Source organism: Pinus tabuliformis, chromosome 7 (assembly GCF_031772625.1).
Source record: "Pinus tabuliformis cultivar Carrire ecotype Pingquan chromosome 7, CPIR1, whole genome shotgun sequence".
NCBI lineage: Eukaryota > Viridiplantae > Streptophyta > Pinopsida > Pinales > Pinaceae > Pinus > Pinus tabuliformis.
The window spans coordinates 261,703,792-261,729,355 of NC_142293.1; the positions used below are offsets into that span (position 1 = coordinate 261,703,792).

The 25,564-nt window shown below is 38.6% G+C and overlaps 2 pseudogenes; one reads left to right on the forward strand and one right to left on the reverse strand.

The window, feature by feature from the left end:
* Positions 1 to 4,748: 4,748 nt before the first annotated feature.
* Positions 4,749 to 6,497, reverse strand: LOC149246843 (arginine decarboxylase-like; annotated as a pseudogene).
* Positions 6,498 to 7,861: 1,364 nt separating this feature from the next.
* LOC149246844 (polyadenylate-binding protein 2 pseudogene) overlaps positions 7,862 to 25,564 on the forward strand; it is a 29,417-nt pseudogene continuing 11,714 nt past the window's right edge.

Here is a 25,564-nt window from a genome sequence, read left to right on the forward strand (position 1 = left end):
TAAATATGTCACACCTTGCATTTCTTATGAAACTTACACAACTGTTGAAATACTGTCAAGAATTTTCAAAGTGGCCTAGAATTTTCATAATCTAATTCATGGCCCCTATCATCACTTATATAGAAGTGATATTCCTTCAACATAATTTTATTGTCTATATTACTATATGACCCATGTTTGTATGTGATATCAACCATTATGCTAACCTCCATCCAATGATGATAGTGGATTTGAATCCCATTTTATGGTTGAAGGATGTAACTCTCAACTAAATCAACATATGATACGATCATCCTAATGGGAAATGTAACTTTTCATATTTTAAATTGCTGATCTTATTATCAAGCCAGATGCAAATGCTAAACATATTGTGAGTCTTTTCAAAGAAATACTTAGTGAAGTCAAAAATTCATATTACCTGGTGGAAAAATAATAAAAACCTATATAAGTTCATTGTTAAAATTATTCATATCATCATATTTGAAAGTGAAATATCTTAAAGTAATGATACCATTGCAATGTCTAAAAAGGAATGAAATCATTTAACTACTTATTACTAATATGGAAAATTACCATCAATGTCATTTTATTTTATGTCCTTTGATATCATATGTGACATATTTGACTCAACCTCCTTTCTCCCTCCATATACAAACTCGACCTCCCTCTTCCCTACTCGTTCTCTCTTCCTGACAACTCGACATGATTAGAACTCACACTACTTGCCCTCGTAGTGTAGAAATTATGGTGTCGAAATTAAATGATGGCTAGTTAATTTAATTAAGGCATTTCACATGTCTCACAAAACCTTTTATGGGTTTTGGAGATCTCAAGTTCCTTAGCCTCTTTGAAACAAATTAAGACTAGAACACTTGTTCTATGCTATAAAATCTAACATCACACAACTATACCAGCAACCCGTATCACTAGTTTGAAAATGGAGGAGGTGATTGAATAATATGAACTAACAAGCTATCCTCTTCCATCTCTATACCAACTAAACATTCCAAATAGCTCCATAATAACTACAATATTGAAATTAACTTTCCGAAGAGCTAAAGAGATTACAAAATTACCTCGCTAATACTCTCCTAGGCCAAATCCCAATGGTTGCACATATCCCACCTTTGGCACTAGTCCTGTTATGAGGGAAAAATATCAAGTGAAAAAAATGATGGGACCAATGGAAGGTTCCATTGCTTGATGGTTGAGGGAACCTCATAGCCAAATAAGTTGGAAACATAAACAATACTACTTAATGGAATTAGCATACCATTCTATAAAAACAAACATTTTCCTCCACTCTAATTAACAATTGAGAATGGATTGACATTGATAGGGTGACGGTACAACACAAAAAATTTCTATTATCTGTGATGTCATCATGAGGGAATGATCATAAATGGTTTGGTGATGCTCATATTCTCCTCATTTCCTCCTTAACATCTCCAATATGAAATCAATGCAACATATAAAGAAACAAATAATATGGGTTGTCTCTTCATTATCAATTTGTGAAGTGCCACATAATCAATACCTTTGTAGTTATGTCTTGAAGAACATGCTCCACACCTATATTTCTGTTGAATTTATCCAACAAATTACACAAAAAGGAGCATCCTCAAAAAAATTTATTAACAAATCAACACTTAAAAAGTGAAGGTCAATAGCTAAGGTAAATGTAAGTTAGTATACAAACACTACCCCTAAAATACATTTCCCTTGGAAAACGAAGTTTTAGATTTCAAATGTCACAGAATATAAAATTTCCAATGTCAAAGACAAGTCAAGCTCCACATCTTCTGTATTAAAAATGGTCTTGTTTCAATCAATAGCTGGTTGTAGATTCTTGCAATTATTATGACAACAAATCAATCCAAATCACTCTCTTGGCTCTGCATGGCCTTCAAACCTCTTAGCTTCTGCATCAAAGAACACAATAAAGTGGTTTCCTAGAGGTTGAATTATGAGGTCTATTAGAATACCAATATTTCATAGTTCTTAGTGATCTAAGCTAATTATGACCTAAGTTCTTGCAACAAGGTTATAAACTAGCAAGAAGAATTTCATCTGGCATTATTTTACATATAGCTTTGTCCATGATGCCCAAAATCCATTAGATTACCCTCTAACAAAAATCAAATATTACATTTTTGTTGGAAAATAAATCAATCTCAATCAATATCTTGGCTCTCCATGGCCTTCAAAATTCTTAGTGTCTACACCAAAGTACACAATGAGATAAATATCCTAGGCCATTGAAACATATCCATACCAATCTTCTCGATAGGTTGCAGAAAGGATTCAATCTTTGAAGGCATTGCTTAACTGGGAGTTATGCAATCCCCTACAAACCCAGTAGTTAAACCACTGTAAGGGGCCATTCTATCAGACTCAGAAGATGCCATAGAATGTATATCTAAAATCTGATGAAAATAGACCCCATTCCATGTAGAAGCAAGTAAGTCTTTAGAGTCCCTAACAATACCCAAGTAGCAGAATTTAGTACGCAAATGGGAAAAATATATTCTAAAAAATTATGTTTCCTAAATATGTGTTGTACATAAAGCATTTTCTATGCATATGGGTATTGGATGAAGGGGAATGATGTGCAGTGTAAACCAAGTGCTTTCTTGATGTGGTTGGACAACACTTCCCATTGTTTCCTTGCTGTTAATCTTAGTGAATATTCCATCTCTGGTGGAATCAAGGAATAACCTTATTTGTCTTGATTTCTAATCAAAGAATAATGACATTTGATTATTACAGTAACAATTTTTCTAATTTGTAGATAGGTAAAACTCATTCTCAAGTTTCTCACAAGTATTTAAGTACTTTAAGCAATGAGTTCACGATATTTTCCCTTTTGATCATGAGCCACAATGGAACTTGTTCTTTTACCTTTAATGTGCCCCACAAACATTGTATGTAGGTATTCAACCATAATTTTCTATGTTGTCATATAGTTCTCCAAAATGTTACGCTTATTGAAACAGAATCCACAACTTTTGTCATCAAACTTATATAATCCAATTCTTATTAGTCATGTATTAGTCTTGGGTTCATGGATTTTTGTATGCACCTCATTGTTGTAGAATGTTCATATCCACAATATTGGGTTTGGCTATGTTTTATTTCATGAATGGGAGTTATGCTAGGGAATGCAGTTAGGGGAGGAATTTTGAAACTATGGATATGCAATAGTTTTTGTAGCATTTGTGGAGATGTGTTGTACATAAAGCATTTTTTGTGCATAAGGATATTGGTTGAAGGGGAATGATGTGCGGTGTACACAAAGTATTTTCTTGATGTGGTTGGAGAACACTTCCCATTCTTTCCTTGGTGTTAATATTATTGAATTTTGCATCTCTAGTTGAATTAAGGAAGGACCTTATTTGGGTTTATTTATCAGAAAACAATAATGACATTTGATTAGTACAGTAACATGTTTTCTAACTTGTAGATAGGGAAATAATCGTTCTCAATTTTCTAACTAGTATTTAAGTACTTTAATAAATCAGTTCATGACCTTTTCCCCTTTGATCATGGGTCATAATGGAAGTTATTCTTTTACCTCTAACATGCCCCAGAATATTTGCATCCTCTCTCCTTCAAACATCAAATACGTGATCTTCGTGGTGATGGGAAAACTTCAACATATATGTTTCTCTACTTAAACCTCTCCCCTCATACAATATTAATGGAAAATAACATCATACAATGCTAGGGACATCCCCTTGAGACTAGAAAAGCACTAGTCAAAAAAGAGATACATCCAAAGAGGATTTACTTATTTGGAGTTGGTCCACAACTCTATTGGTGTGGATTAACAAGCATAGACGCAAAAGAAAATAGAAAATTCATCACAAATGGTGATAGGACAATTCATGTTGATTCTTTAAGAAATAAGATAGAAGGGGAAAAAAATATCTAAGTTGTAAATTGATACAATATCAAAGTAAATATACCAATGTATAAGCCAATGACGATACCGAAAGAGGGAGAAAGAGGAGATGTTATACTTTAACCACATTCAATATGGAGTTGACTGGCTACAATGACTCATATTTAGTAGGTTGCATTGATGACAGGTGAGCTTCCTCTTGCTCCTCTAATGAACCAACTAATGCCCATGAACCATGTAATGTCTTCAAACATGGACTAGTCCTAAAACATAAATCGCCCACAATGGGCCATTACTGTTTTTTCGTTTTTGGCCAATCCAATGTCCATTTCAATTAGAAATTCACATTTGAAAATGAGGGATCTAAAATCAAGATTGCCTTTTTATCAGAATAGTCAAGAGCAGGTCGAATGACTTTCTAAATCTTGGTTACAACCAAATAAAAGGAACTCACCATTCAAAAAATATAGAATGGCATGTACAATTAACACTAAGAAATGAATTTACATCTCAAGTTCAAAACATGGTGGTTGTTTTTGCTGCTATAAAACTCTCTATAGATGAAGAAATCACTGACATACCTAACTATACCTAATCCAACTGAAAATTCAGGGAGAATGAATGGTTTATTTTTATCAATGGACCTAGAGTAGGGTTACCAGGTATCATGGCCACAGTCGTGGTCGTGGTCGTGGTCATGGGATTCTTCATCGTCGTTACTGAATACATAAGAGGTGGATGATGAGGATGAGAGGTATGGTAGATATTTGTATCTTGAAGGAATGGTGTTAAGGTTAGAGATAACAGAGTCTAATTCACAGTCATCATCCAAGTTTAGGGAGTCCTAAATGAGACACTTGAGAGAACTGAACATCATGTTGGGTTCATGCATCAACAAATGAAGAAAATTGGTTAAGGTTCCACCACTATCATCATCAATTAGGAAAGTTTCCACCTTGCCATCACTATCACAGGTGAAGTCCGACAGAATGGCACACAGAGTAGTTCATTCGTTGAGCCTATTGGTAGGCATCAATGGAAACAACTTCCCAATTTCCCAGAAGTTAGGAATTAACTTGAATATTGACATATTTATGTGACACATAGCGGGCCCTTCTGCAACAAGAAAAGATATGACATCCACATCTCGTCTACAGTGGCTAATGGTTCAAGCCTCAAGTTCCCTTCTTTGAACAAATCTAGGAACCTTGCTTTCATATGCTCTATGTACATTGGTTGTTGTGGAAATTCCGCATGGCAGTATTATCCATGATTTTTTTATAATCACCCATTAATTTCTTAGGAAAATTGTCCACCAAAGGCTTCAGATCCGTTCCAGCCACAACTGCAGATACAAAGTCCTTTTTTTCATGCACAGACACAACATCAAACACTAGAAGAGAATGGTGTGAAACCAGAGCTCTCCCACATTCACTGCATGTGATGAGATGGTTTACCCCTTCCTGGTTATAGGCCACATGAACTTCCTTGACCATAGTCGCTGCATATGCTTCCAAACTATAAGCAACAAACATATCAGATCAAGAACACTTGGTACCTTCATAATCAATACCAAGCCCTCCTCCAATGTCAATGATCTTCATATTGGTGTCTAGCTTAACAAAATCACAGTATATATACATCACTTCGCTCACACCATCATTAAGAACTAAATGCATGGGATCTAAGACATACTATGTAAAAGAAGAAAATCAAGATAATCCAACATCCCTAATTTCTACAATTTCCAAACGATGCCAGCAATTTCCAAACTCGTGAGCCCAAATTTTCCCTTCTCACTAGATTTGGTGCCAAAATGGCCACCATGTTTGGTCCTTAAGTTGGCTCAAACCCCAATAACGGCCCTCATGGTTAACTTGCATTTCACACTAAGAACCGAATCCAGTTCTTCTTCTTGCTCCAACATAATAATGTAATTAAAATTCAAGGGTATGGTAGTAAGCACCAACGAAATATATTCTTCATATTTGTATCCATTACAGGCAAGAAAATCTTTAGGGCTTGATTTACACATGGAACCCATGGCTAGCAACAACTCTAGTTTCGACCTAGCTTCAAGCCCAAATTCATAGGGCTTCCCAAACTCCACAATGTTCTCCACAACATATTGATATTGATTGCATATGTATTGTAGAATCAAAGGTTGATTGTAGAGATTCCAGCCTGTGTTTCAGCACATCAAGAAACCTAATAATAAGAAGTGCTGACATTCCCAGCCCTCCCAAATATTTGGAACCAACCACCTTCTTGATGATCTTCATCACATTGAGTCAATAACCTCGTTCATCACATTGAGCTGATAACCATGAGGTCGAACAACCTCGTTCCCATTATAATTCACCACAAAATATGGAGCTACCCACCCCTTGAATCTATACAACACAAAATAATGGGCAATGGACCAGGAGATGGGTGTAGCAATAATGCCTACATCGTTTCCATTAGAAAACAAGGGGTTGGGAAAAATCAAAACCAAAAGAACAGGAAGAGATCCATCCCCTGGCAAGCCATAGATACAAAGGGGGTTATGATGGGGAGACTCCACAATACCTAAGCAAGCCAAGGGAAGCATCCCTGCCAACATTTTTACTCTCTCTCGGGATTTAGAGTGGCATGGGTCATTACTCTAACGAACTTCCAACGTAGCATTTAATGTAACTGCTTATGATGATACAACGACGATTTTTTTTTAATCATTTAACACATCAAATCAATGACGCAAGAGAGTACACAATGGCACATAGGTGAGTTCTTCTCAAAGGGAAACACACTAAGCATATAGGGGAGTTCTTCTCGAGGGAGACACCTCACGACGTAATTATTAGTTTGAAGTATTTGCTAGTTTTTAACATTAACTTAATCAATACAAAACAACACAAAGGCATGTGTCTATTTTGGAATAGGGCTTCCATAATTTTAATTTAATTATCAATAATTATTAGGTGAATTTAACCTCCACAAAATATTTTTAAATATTCTTAGTTGTAGACAAAAATCAAATGTTAAGATTTATATCCAAAGTAGTTATGCCCTTTTTCGCATTTTTAATTAAACTGATTAATTAAAAAATGTCATATGAACGAATGTCATATGAAATGACTCATGGTTAGTGGACATATAGTATTGATAATCCGTGATATTTATCCATGGTATTGTAGCAAAGCCTATAAATTGAGTGTGAATCTCCATGGTTAAGAATATTGTCAAGTGATTTTTTTTAATGTATAAATATTTAATTTATATAATAATAATAATTTATAAGTTAGTTAATTTTTATGATTTTTTGTAATTTAATAATTTGAAATGTATCATAAATAAGTTTTTTGATGTTTATCATAAATAAAAAAATTTATGTTTATATTTTATTAGTGTTTACTAACTATTTAAGTTATATAGGTAAATTAATTGTTATTAAAAAATCATAAAAACTTAACTAAAAAACAAAAGACATGAAAATAATTTAACAAAAATTATAACTAAGATTAATGAAAAAAATGAGTTATACGGAGTTATTGAAAATTCAAACAATATAACCAATAAAAAATGCAAGATGGAACAAGGAATAGTGACAAATATAAAACGCCATATTGCGTCTCGAGAGAGAACTACTCCTGTCACCCTTACGGGAACAAATCTCCTCTCCTCCTATGTGCATTTATTTGCTTTCTTAACGCATGTATCGTTTACCCCTTCTCTGGGATTCACCTCATCTAGGGAGTTGGAGCTTACTTATATAGATGGAGATTGTTTGTAACGAAGGGCAGACTTATTTTCTTTAATGAAACAATGGATTGAAATGTAGGAAATGGCTTAGGACTCATAACCTCAGCCCATTGAATTCGATATAAGGTTGCAAAGTCTCTCAATTCTGGTCGATGCATTTCCAAAATTTTCTCCACTATTTTGTTTTTGGCTCCTTTTCTTCGACCCGAAAAAATGGAATCCAACATTGATGTCGCTCAAATGTATATCAATGAGGATAGTTGGGTTATTCAAATTAACAAACCTCTCGACACACTCCAACAAGAAGAGGAGGAGAATGTGAAAGGGTTCTATGTCTCGAAGTTTAATGTGCCAAAAGAGTTCTTAGGAGACAAGCCTCAAGCCTACATTCCTAAAATGGTTTGCATTGGCCCTTGTCACTATTGGAGATATGAGATCCATGATACAGACCGCTACAAGTTGGAAACTTTTCTTGCAGATTTCAGAAAAAAATGAAGGGTCTAGCAAAGTTTTAGTCGGTCACTGTGGAGGAATTTAAAGAATATGATTGGGAAGTCGGGAGTTGTTATCACAACTTCATCGAATATAAGGAAGAAACCTTGGCATGGGTCATGCCTCCAGATTCCATTTTCCTTCTTGAGTGTTTGCAGTTTTATGTCAGAAATTTTGACCAAAGCTTCTACTCTGACGTCAAATGCTAGGACATGTCTTAGATCTGACTCGCACCAATTCCTTCTACAACTATGTTCTCAGAGATTTGATGATGCTTGAAAATCAGATGCCACTTTTCCTAATGAAAATAATTTTGGAGTTGGAGTTGGGTTCTGAAGCCAAGGCAGAGGAGAGGCTCTCGAGCCTATTGTGTCTAATGGTTCAAGAACTATTACCTTTTAGTTTCAAGTTTCCAGAGACTGGAAATATTTATATCGATGAAAGGTGGCACATGTTGAAGGTGTTGTACTATTGTATTGTCCCTTGTTCTGACAATAAAGTTCCAATTCGATTTAATGAAGGAAAGGATGCTCCTTTTCTAGCGAACGTGTCAGCCATTACTCCAACTCTAATTGAGGAAAAATATGATTCACTTGATCTAGCCGATAGTTTAACCATTAAAGAAGCCTTCAGTATGCCTTATCAAACTCTCTCTTCTATGAACATTGGTTTCGCTCAATTTCTCACGTTGTTACTTCAGCGAGCGTTGAACTAGAAGCCTTCGCAATTTTTGATGAAGTTTCCCTTTCTTCTTATATTGAGTATGTTTAAAAGGCTTGAAAAAGATGTTGTGGGAACTAAGGAAGAATCATCTGTTAAGATCATAAAACCCTCTCCACATGAATTGAATATTCCTTCTGTGGCTGATTTACATTTGGCAGGAGTGAAATTCTCTCCTACTGATGGCAATATTAGCACAATAAAATATGATGAGAAAACAACCATACTTTGCCTCCCCAGATTAAATTTAGACAATAACACAGAGGTTATCCTGAGAAATATGGTGGCATTCAAAGCTTCTATTGTGCCTGGTGCCTTGAGTTGTTGTAGACAGTCGTAACAATAACAAACTTAATATAATTGCCTATGATGATCCGATGATGAAAATATTTTTAGTTGTCTAAAACATCAAATCAACAGTGCAAGATAGTACACTATGAAACATAAGGGAGTTCATTTCAGACAGAAACAACTTATGGCATAAAAATTGCCTTGCAATTTCACATCACAAAAGTTACATCCTAATTGTTAGACTATGAATTCACAAAGTGTGAGACATCAATTGCAATGTCTTGACATCTGACATGATATAAATTAACAAACTCTTTAATATGTTAAATTATATCTTTTATTAAATGATATAAACTAACAAACTCTTTAATCTATGTTATTTCACATCCAATGGAGCAACGTACTTCCACATCGTTCATAAGCTGGTTGTTATTAGGGTCTATGGATTTGTTGAGGGCCCCGAAGTCGGGTCAACAACAAGGGGGATACCCACCCGGTCCGGAACCTGGTTGGCGGCTCCTTGCCCGTTTGGAGTAGCGGGTCCGACTGGGGGTAATGGGACCAGTTTCCCAATGTGATGGGTGTGTGTGTGTGTGTAGAGTTTGATGATATTAATCTAGGGGTTTTTCTAAACTAATCTTACTTCTAGCTGCTAAACTAACTCTATGCTAATGTAATCTAATGAGGAAAAATACATCTAATCTACACTAACCCGGGGTGTTTTTCCTTTGTTATGTGATCTAGAAAGATTTCTAACAGCAGCTAGTAATAAAGATCATTCAACTGATATCAGAATATAAATCAATAAGGATAAACCATTCTGCATAAGAAGTTAGGCAGAGTAGTTGTGAACAGCATATCGCATAATCATTTTTCTATATGTTAAGCATAAATAAATGACCCCACCGTACAGAAGTGCCAAATGGTAATGCAGACATTCATACGATAACATATAAAGAACTCAGCTACATATCACTTTAGGGATACTAGCAGAATCTAGTCAAGAGATAAAAGTACCATTTATGACTAACTTCACTAATAAACTTCAAGTAATAATGATTTATTTCTACTTGTTCTAACATCTGCTAAGAGTACAAAGTGCAACATCAGTAACAGATATTAAAATGCAAACATAAATAAATCTCGATCCATCCATTCATCAAAAACCTCCTCTGAGGGTGCAGAAGTGCATGTTCTGAGGACAAATTTTTTGACAGATTTCTGGACCCTTCTCCAAAAACCATGAGAAGGGTTAAATACTACTAACTAATCAATCTTAATTACATGAAATTAGGGAATCGGATTCAAATGACCGCCCTTTTACTAAAAGTAACTTTATTTCTAAACTTAAAATCTAATTTCTGACCGTTTCTGTATATTCTCTTTAGTGCTGTCAACAGTGCAACGTTTTCCTGGGAAGAGTCGGCTGGCCGCTTTCTTCTTTCGCTCTGGAGATAAAAGTGGAAATAACAGGAGCTGGCACTTCCTTCCAGCAAACCAGAAGATATTTTCGAAAACCTTTCTCTAGCTGGGTGTATTCGCCGCGTGTATACTTAGCATATCCCAGTTTCTTCTCAAACTGATTTTGCTGTTGCTGTTTTCGGTTTTCGGTCGTGCGAATGATCGAGTGGGTTAGGAGTCGTGCTGTATGGACATCCCCCTATTTTAAGAATTGTTTCCGCTCTTTGTTCCAGGTTTTCCTGAAGCATCTTTCTTCTCATGCGCTTCTTTCTCTGCTTTACCAAGTCTGAGCTTCAGGATCTTTTCTGAACACGCTGCTTTTGTGCGCCTTTGACTCTGAGTCCTGGATAGTCTAATTTCATCAGTGCCAGTTGGCTGATAGTCTGGAATCCGCGGTTCTGCTGCATGCGGCATCCGTTTGCGGAGGCATTCTCTCTTTGCTATCTGATTGGCGTTTTCCTCTTTCCCTCAGATGTTTCCTGCATATAAACTTATATTAGTTGCGTGTCTTGCAGTCTACACAAAGGAGAAGGGAAATGAAAAGATTTGACGTGAAAGCATTAATTTCTAATGAATGCATAATCCTGACATTCATCATAACTTGACTCTTTGATAAATGTAATGCAATCATTCCTAGATACTCAAGCATGCGGTCATTAAATTCTTTCAAGGTGCGCTTGATGCTGGGTCTATCGTGTGATAAATCTTTTCAGATCGCAGAACGCATATCGCATTGATCGTAGGTCGCAAATCGCAGATATCGCAAATCGCAAATCGCAAATATCGCATATTCTTGTTTAATGGTTACGCCGTATAGCGTGATGCTTGCGATTTGCGATATCGCACATCGGCGATCGGCATTTCTCGAAGGTTTTTCTTTTAAAGGGGCGCGTGTGATGTATGCGATGCGATGAACTTCACATCGCACTTTCGCAGTATTTGCTTTTCGCGCTCGAGTTATGCTTCGGCCTTTCTTTGCGATGCGATTTAAGCCTTAGGGAGAGAAATACAAAAAATTTAGAAAAACATTTTTTGGGGATTTTCGTTCAGGGTCCCCTCTTTGCTTGACGTTATTGCTAATGTCAAGTGAAGAAGGGGGGTTGTTGGTGACCACAACAATGGCGATTCACTGTGAAGAACCAGTTATCTCTGTTTGTTCTATTGCATTTTCACTTCCAAAACAGAAAAGTTTTCTTATGCCTAAATTTTGTTATGGACAGATAGAGTATTACCTTTTATCCTGTCAATGATGCTTCGTCACAACTTCTTATTTCATTCTGATTGTTTGTTTCCTCTGGGTTATTTCTTGTATTCATACCTAATCATTACTCAGTCTTTTCAAAGACAAAATAAGGTCTTCTCTGCGTACTGGCTTTGTAAAGTATGCTCATTTGTCGTAGGTAGAGCCTCTGCTCCCCGCAAGCGTCCATAGCCTCGACAGGGTTACCATTTTATCCAGCAATGATCCTTTTTCCTGCTTGAGGTTATTTACAACATTCCAGAGAAAAATCCTTTTGACACTTTTTCTTTCTTTTTTGATTTTTTTATTCTCTAAAGAACAATGTCTTGGTTTGGTGGCCAAATTATGACACAGTCATCCACTTCATTTACACTTTTGCTGAACAAGCTGGCTCGTGATGAGACCCCTTGCCTTTCGATTGCAACAATCTTGAGTCGTTGCCCTGTTTTGATAGACAGTAGTGGCAAAGTCAGCAAGTTATAATATCTGTGATCATGATAAGCCGGCTCGCGATGAGACCTCTTATTCTTTGAGATATAGTGTTTTCTTGGATTGTTTCTCTGGATGCTACGATTCTCCTTAGCAGGGAGGAAGTCATTGTTTTTCCTTAAGAAAGCTCTGGACGACAATAATAGAGTTTAAGAACAGCAGTTTTGCAGAGAATACTTATTTTGCTATCGATGATACTTTTCATTGCATTGGCATAAAACAATTTTTTGCCAAAAGTTACTCTCATCCCAGGCTTCTTTGTAAAGCTTGAAACTAACATCATATTCAGGCTAAAGTTAACTCTACTTGTCAATAATAAAAGTCAGATTTTTCGAAAAGTTTTGCTATTTATACAAGTGAAATCAAAATCTGATAGAGAAATGGTATGTTTCTTCATGAATACTATTTATGATCGTTCACAACCAGCCCTATTTATGAAAAATGGAAAACTAACATAAAAATTAAAACTATCCTACAAAAACAGAAGGATGACCTTCTATGGGAAATACATTTTGAGGATTTGTCCGTTTACAGGCAGAGAATCTCTCCTGCCTGTCAAGTCCTGCAACACAAAAGTCGATGGGCCTATGACTTCTACGATTTGAAAAGGACCAAGCCATAGCTTTTGGAATTTCGTATGTTTGCCCTTTTCTTCGTGAGCCTTATCCCACTTCAAAACTAAATCACCCATCTGAAAGTTTTTTCTGGTCATTATGTTCGAATCAGAAGAGGATTTTATCAGCGCTTGGTGGTGGGCATGGGTTTTCTTGGCCTGCTCTCGTCGTTCTTCTAACTTGATTATTTCCATTTGCCTTAGTTGTAAGGGAGAAGTAGGTACTTCATCAATGTATAGTACTAAGGACAAGGAGGGAATGAGTAAGTGAGTAGGAAGAACTGCTTCTCTCCCGTAAACCAAATTAAAGGGAGAAGTCCCGATAGAAGCTTTCTTGGTAATTCTGTCTGCCCATAAGGCGTTTACCAGCGCTTTGTGCCAATTCTTTTGGTTTTGGTCAACTGTCTTTTTGATAATCCTGATTAGGTTCTTGTTCGTTGATTCAACCAACCCATTACCTTGCGGATAGTAGTTGGCGGAATACTTCAGTTTGAACCCTATTTTGAGTGCGAACTTAGTCATGGTATTTCAGAAAAATATGAAGCGTTATCAAATATTAAGGCCGTTGGCAATCCAAACCTAGTAATGATAAACTGATCTATGAATTCAACAATGTTTTCAGAATTAGCTGTCTTGAGAGGAACTGCCTCTACCCATTTAGTAAAATAGTCAGTTGCAGTGAGGATATACCTATGCTGTTTAGAGGAGTGAGGAACGATCTCACCTATTATGTCCAGGCCCCATTGGCTGAACGACTGTTCGATGTTAACTGGCTGCAGTGGCATGGATGACTTCTTTTGTTTCCCTGCAGCAGTTTGGCAGACTTGGCATTTTCTTACGTGATTGTACGAGTCTTTGAACAACGTGGGCCAGTAGTATCCTGCACGTAAGATTTTGTGTGCGGTGGCTTCTCCAGCATAGTGTCCACCTGCTGGTCCGTCGTGGAGTTCCTGCAAAACCTTTTCGGCTTCAGTTTTCTCAAGACATCTAAGAAGCACAGAATCATAGTTTCTTTTAAATAAGACATCATCTACGAGCTGGTATTGTTTAGCTTTTAACCTCAGGGCTCTCTTTTTGATGTGATCCAGGTGAAATGGAGCATATCCGTTTTTCAGGAAATAAATGATGTCAGCATAAAATGATTCTGCGTCGTTTAGGCTTACCTCATACGTGTGTACCTCTTCAGGCGATTCTTCGGGGATTTACGATGCTCCAGCCAACATCTTGCAGAAGCCTTGACCTCTTACGATGTGTGCCGGCTTGATTTCCAGGTCGTATTCTTGCAAGGCGGTGATCCAATTCGCTCTCTTTTCACCCACGTCTTTCTGAATCAGGAGGTTTCTTACCGCTGGGAATGGCACTATGACCTTGGTATGGGCCTTTAGGAAGAAGGGTCTGAAATATTTGACCGCTTTAAAGACGGCATATGCCTGTTTCTCTACGTCCGAATATTTCAGCTCAGCACCTTGTAAGTTTGAGCTAAAGAATGCGATTGGGGCTTCTGCCTTTTCTTGGTTTGCCTGGGTCAAGATCGCAACATAAGAATTTTCTGAGGCAAATGTGTATAAGACGAATGGTTCTGAAAAATTTTGGGTTGCTAGGGATGGAGCGTTGATGATGGCTTGTTTGATTAAGTTAAATGCTTCGTGCTCGTCTAGACCCCATTTAAATTTTGAATTCTTTTTTATCATTTTTTGTAAAGGAGAAATAATACGTGAAAAATCTGGGACAAATCTTTTCACAAAATTGATCTGTCCTAGGAAATATTGCATGGTCTTTTTGTTATGGGGCATGGATATCTCGGAAATTTCTTTGATTCTGTCAGGTTCAATGTGAATGCCCGATTTGGACACTATGAACCCTAGCAATTTTCCTTCACTCAACGCGAAAAAAGATTTCTTCGGGTTAAGCGAGATTCCATACCTTAAACATCTTTGAAAGATTTGCTTCAAATCTTTGAGATGGTCGCTTCGGCTCTTGGAGTACATAGTTATATCATCCAGGTAAATCACTATTGATTTATTGACTAACCCTTTGAATGCAATGTCCATAGCTCTTTGAAAAGTAGCGCCGGCGTTGATAAGACCGAACGGCATCTTCCGATACGCGTAGGTACCCCATTTAGTTCGGAAGGTGGTTTTTAGCTGATCGTCTGGGTGTACCAGCACTTGATTATATCCTGAAAATCCATCCAAGAAAGACATCAATTCTGAGCCTGCTACAGCCTGTAATATTTGCTCCATAGGTGGGAGGGGAAAATTGTCTTTCTGACAGGCTTTCTTGAGATTCCGGAAGTCGATGCAGATTCTAATATCTCCGTTTTTCTTCCGAACATGTACCATATTGGATACCCATTTGGAATGTCTGACCGAGAAAATTATTCTGGCTCTCAACAACTTATTCAGCTCGGTTTTTATCTGATTTTCCAGGTTGGGGTGGATTTTCCTAAGCTTCTGTTGGACGGGTTTCTCGTTGTCAATCATAGGGATAGTGTGCTGAATGATAGAAGTTTTATCAGTTTTCAGCTCATCGTAGTTCCAGGCAAAGACGTTTTTGTACTATCGTAGAAGACGGATGTATGCTGATTTTTCTTCAGGAGCTAGGCCTTGGCCTAGATTGACGTTTTGGGGTTTCTCATCGGTTCCTAAGTTCACTGATTCGTAGTTCAGAGTTGAACTGTAAAGTTTAGCGTTAGATGACCTTTTGAACCGACTTTTTAAGTCATACAAATCTTCTAATTTGACCACCGATTTGGGTATAGCATTATCAGTGCCATTTTGTTGTATTTGGTGGTCATGACAGTCCTCGTCGATTATCTGGTTTGAGTAGGATCCTTCAGAGGTGAGGAAACTTACGATGTCTGGGTCGTCGTTGAATACTCTCCAGTTGGTGATGTTGTCAGGGATAGACGGTTTAAAAATTAATTCTATCGAAAACCTATCTCGACTGCCAATGCCTCAGCCAAGTTGTCGACTAAGGTTGTCTTGCTTGCCCTATCTACGAAGATGGCCAAGTTTGAAGGTAAAGCCGTGATGTACCATTCGCATCTTACTTCCTCGCTGGGTTGGGAAGCAGCGGGGATTTTATTGAGGATCTTGTTGAACCGTAAGTTAAAATCTTTAATGGGTTCCCTAGCCTCAGCTTTAAGATTGGACAGATCGTTGATCAGTGTCGCTGTCGATCTATCATCGCCGAATTTGGTGAGAAATTGATTTTGAAAAATATCCCAGCTGGTGATAGATCCGGAGGGTAGCGAAAAGTACCATGACCCGACCATCCCTTGTATCGTATAGGGGAAGATTCGGACCACGACGTCTTCGTTGGTAACTCCGTTGAGATTAACAGAAAGCATGAAATTATTGATATGTTCTTCAGCTAGCATTCCAGTTTCTGGATTGAACTTTGGTAACCACTTCTCAGGATGGGCAGGTATTGGACTCAGGGGTGGAGGCATTAAAACCGCCCCAGGGTTGTTCCATGGAGATTGTGCCATCGCTGAGTTGCTGGTTAATAAAAGTGCAGAAGGTGATCTTTGAGGTCGAGAAGATAGAGATGTTATGATCTTTGACGATTGTGGAGGAAGGGTTGCGGAAGATGGATGAGTGATTTGAGGTGGAGATGTGGGTGGTTGACTTCATGGAGAGAGAGTTGAAATGGATGAGGTGGATGAAAAAGTCTCTCTGTCAGACTCTTGAAGTGCTTTCCTTGCTCTTTTCCTAGTGGGGAGAGGGATTTCAGTTGGCTGAATGCCAAACTTTTCACTCTTCAATCGGGTCAGGGGATGAGCAGGGTTGTATTGCAAAGTCAAGCTGCTTTTAGATTTATCAGACTTCTGATTAAGAATAGAGAATCCCTGGAGTTTACGGATCAAGGTTTGAACTTCAGGGGGATCGACCATAAGTTGTTCTGATGTATCAGGATGTATAGCAGCGGTGGATGTCCGAGCGACTTCCAGTTCCGAGTTTAGTCGTACCGGGGAAGTCGGGGAAGTTGGTGAGGGTGATTTGCTCTTAGAATGGTATTTGGATTTTGAATTATGTGCCATTCATAGCTCTGGCCCTCCTTCTAGCGCCAGAAATGTTGAGGGTCCCGAAGTCGGGTCAACAACAAGGGGGATACCCACCCGGTCCGGAACCTGGTTGGCGGCCCCTTGCCCATTTGGAGTAGCGGGTCCGACTGGGGGTAATGGGACCAGTTTCCCAATGTGATGGGTGTGTGTGTGTGTGTGTAGAGTTTGATGATATTAATCTAGGGGTTTTTCTAAACTAATCTTAATTCTAGCTGCTAAACTAACTCTATGCTAATGTAATCTAATGAGGAAAAATACATCTAATCTACACTAACCCGGGGTGTTTTTCCTTTGTTATGCGATCTAGAAAGATTTCTAACAGCAGCTGGTAATAAAGATCATTCAACTGATATCAGAATATAAATCAATAAGGATAAACCATTCTGCATAAGAAGTTAGGCAGAGTAGTTGTGAACAGCATATCGCATAATCAGTTTTCTATATGTTAAGCATAAATAAATGACCCCACCGTACAGAAGTGCCAAATGGTAATGCAGACATTCATACGATAACATATAAAGAACTCAGCTACATATCACTTTAGGGATACTAGCAGAATCTAGTCAAGAGATAAAAGTACCATTTATGACTAACTTCACTAATAAACTTCAAGTAATAATGATTTATTTCTACTTGTTCTAACATCTGCTAAGAGTACAAAAGTGCAACATCAGTAACAGATATTAAAATGCAAACATAAATAAATCTCGATCCATCCATTCATCAAAAACCTCCTCTGAGGGTGCAGAAGTGCATGTTCTGAGGACAAGTTTTTTGACAGATTTCCGGACCCTTCTCCAAAAACCATGAGAAGGGTTAAATACTACTAACTAATCAATCTTAATTACATGAAATTAGGGAATTGACTTCAAATGACCGCCCTTTTACTAAAAGTAACTTTATTTCTAAACTTAAAATCTAATTTCTGACCGTTTCTGTATATTCTCTTTAGTGCTGTCAACAGTGCAACGTTTTCCTGGGAAGAGTCGGCTGGCCGCTTTCTTCTTTCGCTCTGGAGATAAAAGTGGAAATAACAGGAGCTGGCACTTCCTTCCAGCAGACCAGAAGATATTTTCGAAAACCTTTCTCTAGCTGGGTGTATTCGCCGCGTGTATACTTAGCATATCCCAGTTTCTTCTCAAACTGATTTTGCTGTTGCTGTTTTCGGTTTCCGGTCGTGCGAATGATCGAGTGGGTTAGGAGTCGTGCTGTATGGACATCCCCCTATTTTAAGAATTGTTTCCGCTCTTTGTTCCAGGTTTTCCTGAAGCGTCTTTCTTCTCATGCGCTTCTTTCTCTGCTTTACCAAGCCTGAGCTTCAGGATCTTTTCTGAACGCGCTACTTTTGTGCGCCTTTGACTCTGAGTCCTGGATAGTCTAATTTCATCAGTGCCGGTTGGCTGATAGTCTGGAATCCGTGGTTCTACTGCATGCGGCATCCGTTTGCGGAGGCATTCTCTCTTTGCTATCTGATTGGCGCTTTGCTCTTTCCCTCAGATGTTTCCTGCATATAAACTTATATTAGTTGCGTGTCTTGCAGTCTACGCAAAGGAGAAGGGAAATGAAAAGATTTGACGTGAAAGCATTAATTTCTAATGAATGCATAATCCTGACATTCATCATAACTTGACTCTTTGATAAATGTAATGCAATCATTCCTAGATACTCAAGCATGCGGTCATTAAATTCTTTCAAGGCGCGCTTGATGTTGGGTCTATCGTGTGATAAATCTTTTTAGATCGCAGAACGCATATCGCATTGATCACAGGTCGCAAATCGCAGATATCGCAAATCGCAAATATCACATATTCTTGTTTAATGGTTACGCCGTATAGCGTGATGCTTGCGATTTGCGATATCGCACATCGGCGATCGGCATTTCTCGAAGGTTTTTCTTTTAAAGGGGCGCGTGTGATGTATGTGATGCGATGAACTTCACATCGCACTTTCGCAGTATTTTCTTTTCGCTCTCGAGTTATGCTTCGGCCTTTCTTTGCGATGCGATTTAAGCCTTAGGGAGAGAAATACAAAAACTTTAGAAAAACATTTTTTTGGGATTTTCGTTCAGGGTCCCCTCTTTGCTTGACGTTATTGCTAATGTCAAGTGAAGAAGGGGGGTTGTTGGTGACCACAACAGGATTCTACGAGAAAGAGAGCCTTGTATTGAAGGGAAAGACTTTGGAAGGCCTGAAGTTGACACTGACATTGCAACAATACTCCGAGAGTATAATGAGTAGTAGGTCAAGACACGATGCAGTGTGTGGTTTCCAGGATTCCAAGTAGCCTTGTTTATAACTAGGGGACTGGGTTTGTATGCATTCCATATTCGTTGTAAGGGGAAATATTCAATTATTTATATGATAAGTTTAGTGTTGATGGATAATTTTTGTCCATGAATGTGGGGTTTTTGAATATTGGAACACTTCAGGTCTTGGTGTTTCTCATTTTTGGCCCTCTCCTGCACTTTGTTCTTTTGGTACATCTAGAATATTGTCCCAGCTAGGGTTATCCACACTTCCTATCCCACATGAGACCATATCATGGCCTATGATCTAGCCAGTGTTCTGGAGGTTTACCCCCTCATCCTCGTCGAACATGTTTAACATCCTTACATCTGAATTTTTTCATGTTGTCATAATTTTCCCCATAGATATCTAAATCCTTTATTGTATCATTTGTAACCAATTGAAAACATTTTTCCAGATACCATATGCCTCTGTGGATTGAAATCCTTAAGATTGTCTTCCCTACATCACAACAAGACCATGGATCATGTCTAGATACCACTAATTAATCAACACTCTAACAGAAGTGGATAGACACTTTCACCATTTCCAAACCTTGCAAAAATTTTGGTTTGAGATGTTGTAATCGATGGTGGACGTTCTTGGGATGTTGTTTTTTTTTGTTGTTGTTGCACGGGATGATACTTCCACTTTATCTCATAGATGCACTTTGGGTCCTTCTTTCATCGAATGTAACTATAGATGAAAGGGTGGCACACGTTTTCTGGTGGACCATAGCAGAATTGAACACATTTCTCTCTATTTTTTATCATTTAAAATTTTTTGGCGCTGCTTTTCTGGGAGGTTGTTGGATGATTTTTTCAAGGAAATATAATTCTGCCACCCTAAGGTAATTACTCCCTGGTGACCCTTTGTCATATCATCCATATTTTCGAACATTCCAGTTGATCAAGGGTTGGTATTTTGGGAATTTTCCTTCTATCTACATTAACTTACCAAATTGGGAAATGGATCGGCAGTAGAGTGGCTACAGGTATATGTGTCATGGGTGCTACGTGTTGACCATTTTTGCACTTGATGGGACTTGGAACCTTTTGGAATCCTTCCCGAGGTATTTTTTAAACTTGTACTTTTCATCTCTATCAACCATATGTCCCAACTGGGGATTTCATCTACCTCCGTAGCATACCTACCTCTCACACTTGTACCTTTCTACCTACTCTACCCCTTCACGTTGGATCGGTCACCCTACCCCATTGATTCCACCTAGGGGACTATGGACCTATCATATATTTTCATATCGGACAACTCAGAACATGAGGCATTCATCAGAGCCACTTTGGAGGTTGAATTAGCACATCCAACTGGCCCTTATCTGACACTACAGATAGCTAAGTGAAATTCCAATCTCGCTCCCCATTCGGTCACCCATATGTCAACAGAGAGACATGCAACATCATTACTACCGAATACGAAGAATAATCTAATACAATTGGCTAAGGGGGGCCTTCCAATTGCCTCACGTGTGGAACTACCACACTTTTTGAACTTCCATGACTCCACTTGGGCTCCTAATATGAGACATCAACACCATGGGATCGAAACATCTTGCCAAACACAATTTCTAAGCTTTGGGTATGATTTCCTCTTGGACCAGGTGATCAACCTACAGAAAAGAGAACTTGTGGGGCACTGTTACTACTCAGGTTTACAGGAAGAAGAGATGCGTACATCGATTTCAACACAGTGGAAAGCACTCCTTGGTTACACTCCTACAGTCAGAAAGCTCATGAAATGTTGGTTCATCATCCACTTCTTACACTAGGAGGACCTGGAAAAAATCCTCAAATTGTCGTGTGTTCAAGAACATGGTGTTTTGTCACTTCAACCCTGGTATGTTAGCTTTAACCCTTTTAGGGACACCCCTCACAATAATCTGATTTTGGTGAAGCTTCCTGGACTTCCCATTGAATTATGGACCAAAAGGGTGTTTATAGACATTGGAAATGAAATTGGTAAATTCATATATGTGGATCCGAAGTGCTTAGGGGTTAGGGACAAAATGGTAGTTTAGATTTTGATAGAATGTGGCTTCACTCGGGACCTTCCTACACATATAGATCTGGTTTGGGACAAAATCCATATACATCAGAGACTAGATTTTTGGTGTATACCATTTCGATATTTAATTTGCCACCATATAGGTCATCTTATGGCACAATTCTCTCAAAGACATTGGAACACAAGCGTTGTGGGTGGTGGGGCTTGGGTTTATGATGGCGTTGAATGGTTCCTATAGAACATCGTGGATGAGGTATTGATGTACAAAGTTGAATATTTCTCACAGATCGACAATAGTTTTCAGGTACCTCTTTGTTGACGGTGTTGGACCCACCAATATGTCAAGGAGATCTACCCGATAATAAGTCCCAACTAAACCTCAAATTATTTGGAGTAGGATTCCCAATAGTGCATACTAAAGTAGCACCTTCGCTGCGATAGTGCACAAAGGTAAGTAATATAGCTTTGGCTGGAAGCAAGTGCGTGACCTTGCAGTGAGTCAAGTGAGATTCATGGGGGTTATTCCACACAGAGGGGAAAAGGAAGTGTGTCCCTTAGAAGCCTGTAATAGTACGCAACCTGAAAGGAACACACGAGTAGAAAGACATCACAAGCTAGAAAGTAGAATAGTCCAAAAACCAAAGTGATGGGTTATTCTAACAACACATATTCAACAAGATTCGTACAATCATATACAAAATAGTTCATACACAAATGCATAAGTTAAATAGAATACATTGCTAAAGAAACGAGAATAGTCCAACTACAATAACAACATATGCATGAAAACACGTTGGCTCAGTTATATTATTATTAAGTGAAAGTTCCATCCATACCTAGACCATTGACAACCACTATCCCCAATAGTGGACCATTACAGTCAACACCACCTACTCCTCCAAAGAAGTATACTTGCTCTACGTTGTAGATAATCCAAGGCTCGTCACAATACTCTCTGAGCCTTCTCTAAGAAATGCGTTGAAAAAATATTGGCTTCCAGAACCCTAATCTCCGAGTAATGAGGTTCTATTTATAACAAAGGGTGGGGTGACCCTTGACATTCCTCTTTATGACTCTTCCCTCATAACCCTTCAACTTATTTACACAACTTATTACATTACATAGTGATTTTTCATGTTCCACTAGTGACACTTGGAATTTCACTTACAACATATCTACAAATAATATACATTTTGTACATGTACCCATGTGAGACAAAATAGGGTAGAGACAACCTAAAATTACAAAAAGCTATGACTCTGAATGTTGGGGAAAGACCAACTCAACGACCTCGACTTGATGCTTCTATTCATGTATTGATGCCAAGCTTGGTACTGCATGATGATGTCCCCAAACTGCTTGGTGGTGTCTTTCTAATAGTGGACTCTTTCCTCCATAGCATCTGGGTATATGGTCTTGGAACTTATGCCCAACTCATCTCGAAGCATGTGTAACATGGTGTTGACAATAACCGGACCACCAATGTACTTTGAATGTTTTTTGCGTTGATATCCAAGTCATCCATGGTGTCCTCTTTCCTTAGCTGCTCCATGTACCTATCGACCTCCAACTGGACTTGGTTCTTGTGCTTAACTTTGGTGAGGGAACCTGCATCTATTCACTCTCATCCTCAGTTCTTGGTTGTTCTGGCTTATCAACCTGTATTGGCATTTTTTTCTCTATTATTGCACCTTGCCTTTTTTCTTATTCATGTTTTTTCTTCTCAACTATTTTTATTTCTTAGACTCTTGTTCTTCTTGCTGAGATCTCAGTTCTGCTACCTTCAAGCTCAAATTTTCTCTCTGCCTCCGCTCTATTGTCTGTGTCCTTTTCTTCCTTTTTCTTCTACTATGAAAGTTGCCTACATGAAGATTTATCTTCTTTCACTCTGTAGCTTTGTTCTCCCTTTATTGTGTCAACAATTTTCTCCTTCCCTAATCATGTACTAGATGCTACTTTTGACCATTGTTGTTCGTCTTGTTGCCATGTTAGTGTTGATTCCTTTTCTATAAACAGTTGGGAATCTACATATATTAGAAAGTAAATTGGCCCTTGCTCAACTGCTTCCTGAGTATTTCTTTCAGTGGTCACTCTTCAAACAAATCTCTTTGGTGCCATGGTACAATGACTGCTGGAGAGAAGTGCTTCATGAGTGTGGTACCTGTGGGATAGAAAGGACACTCATGGCAAGCAAATAGTAGCTCTTACAAACCTAACTTTACAACATGATCAAGCAGCAACCAAAGCATCTAATGAGAGCAATTGCGTAATTTTTATTGGCAGGGGTCACTGACTGACTGTGGGAACTGCACACTACATATTCCCAGTAATCATTGTGTAAGCTTGATGAATGGAACTATGCAATGCACAGTTCAGTATAGGATAGGGCATGGCAGAGACTGTGCATTATGAAGTTTCAATGACCAAGGTGGGAGGCTGGCTCCTGGAACTACATAGTGCATAGTTCAATCCAACCCACGATAGGCTCTGCGCATTTCTAGAAGCCATGGCAATGGCCTTGAGATCCCAAATTGCGCATTCCATGTTGTGAGATGTGAGATCCAGGTAAGAGGAGCCAAGATCTGTTCTTAGGGAGTGTGCAAACAAGAAAATATGAATGATGATGTAAGCATGAGTACATATCTGACTAAGTGTATATGTATGCATGTAAAACAAGTGCAAAAATCAATTAAATAGAAGGAATATAGAGCATTTGAAGGGAGTCGCCGCAACGGCAACCCTTCGTGCAAAAACGGGAAAACTCATGCAACACTTGAGAAAGCAATATATAACTTGAAACAACTCTTCTACAAGCCAAGACAAGTTAAAATTCTAGTGGTCATTAAACAAAGTGAGTGAAACAACACTCTCACAAGCTAAACAAAAAAAAGCGACAGAAAAAGCAACAAAAGGCAATAAAAGAAAAGCTCACCCCTAAAAGAGATGACAATGATTTGATGGCTCCTTCATCTCCTAAGGAAGCTAGAGCTTGATGCTTGAATGTATAAGTGACATCTAGAGGTGCCCATTACATAAAGGTTAGAAATATTGAATTCATGACGCGTATGCTTGAGATCAATGAGAACATCGACACTTGGCATAAACTTCTAAAGATGGAAATGTGCCACATTCATGAAACTAATAATACATCCCTACTTCGTAGGGATGCTTTTCCTCTTAGCTTCTTTCTTTTCGAGAAAACTACCATGCACTGCCGGAAATATTGTGCATTTCTAGGAAGTACTAGGCAACTCTCTGGTTCATGTACTGAGAAGTTTCTGAGTACAGTAGGTTCTGCACAATTTCTAGGTTGAGTGGCTTTGGGATGCCTCTCAAGCTCTACACAACTTCCTAGCTAGAGGTAAGTTGTAAATTGGCTCTACACAATTCTGGAGATGAGTGTCTTAGGTTGTCTCTCATGCTCTACACAGTTTCCCATTTGAAGGCAAGCTGCTAGCTGGGTCTGCGCAATTTTGGAGCTGACGCTCACTGCTGGCTTGAATTGCGCATTTCCTAAGAGCAAGGTTGGTTCCACTGTAGGATTGCACAAATCAGCAAGGCTGGCTTAGAACCAAATTACAACCAAGTCAAGAGATCGTCTTGTGGGTTAGATAGTAAACCATGTAAGCAAATACAATCCATAAAGCAAAAGATAAATATCAATGAAAACACAAGTACCTTAGTTAATGCGAGATGAGCTATTGTGATTTAGGAGGGAGGCTCCAAAAATAAGCATAGGAAAAATTTTAGAGAGTGGTTGTCGCCAGTAAAACACTCTCCTTGCACAATCCCCTCATCTCCTAGTTTGATGTCTAAGGAACATCCATCGTCCATTTCCCACAATGCTAGATCATCCTCCCCTCCCCCCCCCCCCCCCCACCTTTTGATTCAATAGACTCAGAAACTGTGAATTTGGTTACCTCACCTCCACCGCATGCACATCCCCACATACCCCATCACACTTCCCCTCCTTTGATTCTCAGGAATTTTCGTCCTTCGCTCTCTGCCTCCTTGATGACCCCTGTGAATTTGGCTCCTCTACCACATCCTAACCTATTGAAGACTCCTGAGAATCCCTCATGTCGTACAACCTCCCCTCCCCACGGATCCCCACCATCCCCCTAGTCCCTTGTATCATCCCCCATGAACTCGGTGGAAAACGACATAGAATTTCTGCTTGTGAGCTCGACATTTGACCTAAAAGCCCTTTCTATACAATGGGAATGTCCTCATA